Here is a 6,185-nt window from a genome sequence, read left to right on the forward strand (position 1 = left end):
TCTCATCATAAACTGCACAGGGGCAGTTATCTACACTCACACACACGCACGCGCACATACACGTACACAACACACACACACACACACGTGCAGCCTCCCCACACATAATGTAAATTATAGTCATGAATAGGGTGGCACATTTTGTGTAATATTCAGAGGTGGAAACTTTCCGTGGGAATTAACGGGAATATATGGGAATTAATGGGAATATATGGGAATTAATGGGAATATATGGGAATTAATGGAAATATATGCAATTTAATATTAATACAATTTAAATGTAGATGTTTTTTGCATTGGATATATTTACCATATCATATGGAGACAGAATCAAACCTTTTACCTTATCATAAGTAGACACAATTGCAAATGATTAAATCCTTCCAACAGAAATAGAAAAAACAATTTAGTTACGAATTGAACTTTAATTAAATAAGGTGACTCTTCACATGAGATGATTTCACTGAACAACAAAAGAAAGGGAATATTAAATGATCCCCAATGATCCATCGCATCTCCCAAAAACGTTTTCAACATACATCTGTAAAATGATAGTCTAGAAACTAAAGCTTTGGTTGTCTTCCTCTGAGGCTTCCATGTCTTCTCTGTGGACCTCCTCAATGTCCACCTCTTGAACATCAGACTCTGAGGCCTCATTTTCACTGTCACTTTCTAACCTTGTTGAGGATGGCTCGTTGTCAGGCTTAAAAAGCCTAAAATTTGCCCGGATGGCCACCAATTTTTTAACCCTTGTATTGGTAAGCCTGTTGCACGCTTTGGTGAGTGTGTTCCCAAACAAAGACCAGTTGCGCTCTGAGGCGGCTGATGTTGGTGGGATTTGGAGGATGATAGAGGGAACAAGGGAAAGAGCCTCAGATCCACAAAGTCCCTTCCACCAGGTGGCTGATGCGATATGTTGGCATGACTGCCATATTGCATCTCCATCCCAAAGCCCTTGCTTGGAAGTGTATTTTCCCAGACTGCCAAGAACCTTGCCCTCATCCAGGCCAAGGGGGCAGGACACTATAGTGATGACACCATAGCCCTTGTTGATCTCTGCATCAAACAGGATGCTCTTGCCAGCATAGTTGGGGTCCAACATGTACGCTGCATCGTGTATGGGCTTCAGGCAGAAGTCTTCAAGCTTTTTGATGTATTTCAGAACCGCAGTTTCCTCTGCTTGGAGCAACAGTGAAGTGGGCAGGGCAGTACGGTTTCTTCTCTTACATCTGCAAGCAGAGTCTGAACATCAGACAGGATGGCATTGTCTCCCTCAAGCCGTGCAATGGCTACTGTTATAGGTTTCAGGAGTTTCAGGCTGCTTACCACTCTCTCTCAAAATACATAATCCAGGTGGATCCTCTTGATGGGGCTGTCCATATCGGCAGACTGTGATATGACCATTTCCTGGAGAGACTCCTTCCCCTCCAGGAGACTGTCAAACACGATGACAACACCACCCCAACAGGTGTTGCTGGGCAGCTTCAATGTGGTGCTCTTATTCTTCTCACTTTGCTTGGTGAGGTAGATTCCTGCTATAACTTGATGACCCTTCATATACCTAACAATTTCCTTGGCTTTCTTGTAGAGTGTATCCATTGTTTTCAGTGCCATGATGTCCTTGAGGAGCAGATTCAATGCATGAGCAGCACAGCCAATGGGTGTGATGTGAGGGTTGGACTCCTCCACTTTAGACCAAGCAGCCTTCATGTTCGCAGCATTGTCTGTCACCAGTGCAAATACCTTCTGTGGTCCAAGGTCATTGATGACTGCCTTCAGCTTATCTGCAATGTAGAGACCGGTGTGTCTGTTGTCCCTTGTGTCTGTGCTCTTGTAGAATACTGGTTGAGGGGTGGAGATGGTGTAGTTAATTATTCCTTGCCCACGAACAATCGACTACCCATCAGAGATGATTGCAATACAGTCTGCTTTCTCTATGATTTGCTTGACCTTCACTTGAACTCTGTAAAACTCTGCATCCAGCAAATGAGTAGATAAAGCATGTCTGGTTGGAGGAGTGTATGCTGGGCGAAGAACATTCACAAATCTCTTCCAATACACATTGCCTTTGAGCATCAGAGGTGATAAGTTAAATACACAGCTCGAGCAAGACATCCATCAGCATTTCTCTGACTACGTTCCTCCATTGAGTAAAAAAACATCTGATTCCAGGAGGACCATGAGCTGTTGCTATCGATAAGGTGTCTGATTGATAATTTTCACCTCGAATAGAAGTAGAGGGACTTTTGTCAGAGGTTGCTTGTTATGAGTGCTGAGGAAACTTTATGCACTTGGCCAGATGATTCTGCATCTTTGTTGCATTCTTCACATATGATTTTGCACAGTATTTGCAAATGTACACAGATTTTCCTTCTACATTAGCTGCAGTGAAATATCTTCACACATCAGATAATGCCCGTGGCATTTTCCTGTAAAGATGAGAAAAAAATGAGTAAAAAAACCCAAATACAATTCCATGTACAGATAAATAGTTAAGCAGTTAGATTAAACAACTCCTTTGTAAGATATATTTTTAAAATGAAACATGTATGGAAACAGGTGAATTAACACTCCTCAGTTAGCAGGCTCAAGCAAGCTAAAACCCACATGGTAGTAAAAACTAACCCGGAAAATTGTTAACAAGTTAGAAATTACTTGAACAAACTTTGTTGTAGGCTACTATTGTAAAATGTAAAATGTATATGTATATATATATGTATATGTATATGTATGTATATATATAATATGTAAAATATATTCACCTCACCCAGTATTGTAATCAAAACTTACCAGAAAGCATGTAGTCCTTGCCTCAGATGGTGTAGTAGTGTGGGCTCAATAGCATCTCATTAGTGTGCAAGATCTTGAGAATCAGCTGTACATGTGATGGAAGAATGCACTGTGCATGCAGAGGGTTGCAATTCCATTGAATTGGGGATAGTTCAACCAAAATATGCCACAAGAACTAGAATTGCCTGTGTATCCCACAAACAAGGTACACTGTTATAAGCTAACTTTTTTTGATGAAATTAAGCAAAATTCCCCAAATTCCCGGGCTTAACCTACCATGGAAAATTTCCTGGAAAGTTTCCGACCCTTTGCAACCCTAGTCACGAACTCACACAGCTTCCTACAGGATATACGCACAAGCAAGCAAACACAGATCATGGCCAGTAACACCACCGCACACATTAACTACAGGCAGAAACTGTACATGCTCACATGAACAGACAAGCACAAGTGTGAACTAACTACAGATCTCAGATCATAATATGACCCATTTCATATCAGGAGGAAAATAATCCTGCAGCAGGAGGATTTTAATAAATATTTAATATTTAGAATCACCGCAAGGGGAAGCTGGAAGCAATGTCTGTAGGCTATACAATAACTTAGACTGCAGGTCCACAGAGCGTCACTTCAAATATCCTATGTAGGCTATGTGCAGGCTACACCGCGTCTAGTGTGAATTGTTATGTGGATTATAATAAATTGACATATTTGTAGGGGGTAGATGTATTTTTAATGATGTATTTTTTTATATCAATTATTTTGTTAAATGTTCAAGGCAATCAATAGGCCGAATAAATTGTTGGTTGCCTCAGTGCCTGTGTGGTCCAAAGGTTACAGCCGCTGACCCCGGCACACATTATGCCAGGATGAGGGAAATCAAATCTCTTCTCCTTCCTTCGTTCCCGTAGTCCCCCAATCAATCCGAATGGTCAAGGCGATGAGTGAGTCGAGATCCGTCGGTAGTTCCCGGGCTGCAAGGTCATCTTTTACTTCCTCCGATACTCTGCGTAGGAACAATGTCGAACAGCGCTTCCGGGTTCCAAGCACTCTCAGCTGCCAACGTGCGGATATCCACTGCGTAGTCTGCCACACTACAGGAGTCTTGACGTAGCTGGAGCAGCTTGCGAGCAGCCTCTCTCCCGGACAACGGAGAATCAAGCACCTTCCGAACTTCCTCCATAAACTCTTCCAGACTGAGGTAGACAGCGGACCGTGCCCCCACACCGCCGTGGCCCAGGCAAGTGCCCTCCCGGACATCAGCGTTATGATGTACGCTATCCTCGAGCGGTCCGAGGGGAACAAAGAAGGTTGCAGCTCGAAAAATGAGGGAACACTTGGAGAGAAAAGCCCGGCAGGTTCTGGAATCTCCAGCGTACCGCTCCGGAGGAGGTAAGCGGGGTTCTCAGGACACTGGGGTAGGCTGGGAGATTACGGGTGTGACCCGCTGCCCTGTGGGGAATCCGCGGAATTGCTCCAGCAATGTATTGAACGCCTGGTCATGGCATTCTGCCAGGGAATGGAGTCCATCCATAAGACCTTGAAGTAACTCCTCATGTCTTCCAAGGGCGGCTTCTTGCAGGGAGACAGCATTGTCCAGCTGGTCTGCTGGGTGAGTCTGCTGGGTCAGTCATGGCCAGTTTGTACTATCAGGTTTCAGGTATGACAGCGTCAAAGAAAAGTGTATTTCTAGTATAGGGGCAGGCAAACAACAGGTCAAAGGCAGGCAGAGGTCAGTAATCCAGAGAATGGCAGGCAGGGTCAGGGTCAGGGCAGGTAGAACGGTCAAAATTGGGAAGGACTACAAAACAGGAACAAGATCAGACAGGAGCGGTGGTAGGTTTCACAAAACAAAAACAAACTGGCAACAGACAAACAGAGAACACAGGTATAAATACACTGTGGATAATGGGGAGGATGGGTGACACCTGGATGGGGGTGGAGACAAGCACAGAGACAGGTGTGACAGTTTCCAAAAGTGTCTGGTGTGTGTCTGGTTATATTTTATTTTATCAAGATCAGGGGTATTATATCTCTGACTGTCCATTTTTAAATGTGAAACTAATCAAGTGTATCGGGGGGTTTGAGTTATTTGTACCAGAAGGGCTTATGCCGTAATCTAACCCATGCTGACACGGTAGACCTATATGTGAAGGTAGTGTTCCTAACCGCTAAACCACCCCAGGTTACGATTTATCAAAATTTGGGCAACTCATTCATAACCTCAGGATACACTTCACAATTTTATATCATAGCCTAGTGGAGACCAATATCTATATCGCGTAAGCTATATAAAATGATGGTTGTTTTTGTGTATGGATGCATTTCAAATACATTTTTGTACATTTGAATTTGCAGTAATAGGACCTACGGCTACGGTTTGAGTGAGCGAGAATATTAATTGATAACAGGCCTGATCCGAATGATTCGACTGCCCTCGCATGGAGAGAAAGAGAACTGCGAATTTTTAAGGAATCACAAGGCTCATTAATTTCCTGATGTAGCGGGAACATTCTCTGCAAGAAAAGGGTGATCAAGTTAAAACTTGACATCTGTAATTTTCCACTTCCACATGCACTGACTGAGTGTACAGTACTTTCCACAGGGAGCCTTGGCTCTTAAAGATGAGTATGGCCAGAGTCTCCTCTCCAGATGAGTCACGCTGGTTTTGACCCGCCCTGTCCAGCCTGCTGCTCCCTCTCTCTGCTTCTCCACAACAACAATCTACGATTTTATCATGATGATGATGATGATATTCTGGTCAAAGGTTAATGTTCTAGAATAATGTGTGTATCTCAGCAAGGCAAATCAACTCAAAGCAGGAAATCTTCTTCATAGGCGACATTGTCTTTGCAGAGCATATTGTATGTGTTTACACGGCATAAACAATAAGAAGCTGCAAAGTGGTGTTGGAGAGAATAGCTGTCATGCGGTTGGATAAACACACGTTTGAGGCCGTGACGGTGGAACAGTGGAGTGCTAATACAAATCCCGCTGGGAGTGTTTAGTTGCGTCATCAGCATGATACATTTAGGAAATTGCAATACATCAAGTACAGTAGGTGAGCTTTAGGTAACAGCACAGCTGCATCTGGATGGACCAGTAGTACAGACCGCCAACTGTACAGACTCGCACCACACCAATGTAAACAAACAAATGCCACACAGTCAACGTGATATAGTTTTGATTCCCTAACACACACTCAACTATAGAATTCATGATTAACAGATATTTAGAGACTGAACATAGGGAAGAGAGAGAGGGCTATATATAATGAACATTGGAAAGAGAGAGAGAGGGCTATATATAATGAACATTGGAAAGAGAGAGAGAGGGCTATATATAATGAACATTGGAAAGAGAGAGAGATGGCTATATATAATGAACATTGGAAA

General features: G+C 43.2%; 1 protein-coding gene across 4 annotated transcripts in view; it reads right to left on the minus strand.

Moving 5' to 3' along the window:
- pde4ba (phosphodiesterase 4B, cAMP-specific a) overlaps positions 1-6,185 on the minus strand; it is a 336,700-nt gene that overhangs the window by 114,748 nt on the left and 215,767 nt on the right. The window lies entirely within an intron of this gene.

Source organism: Salmo salar, chromosome ssa10 (genome assembly GCF_905237065.1).
Source record: "Salmo salar chromosome ssa10, Ssal_v3.1, whole genome shotgun sequence".
Classification (NCBI taxonomy): Eukaryota; Metazoa; Chordata; class Actinopteri; order Salmoniformes; family Salmonidae; genus Salmo; species Salmo salar.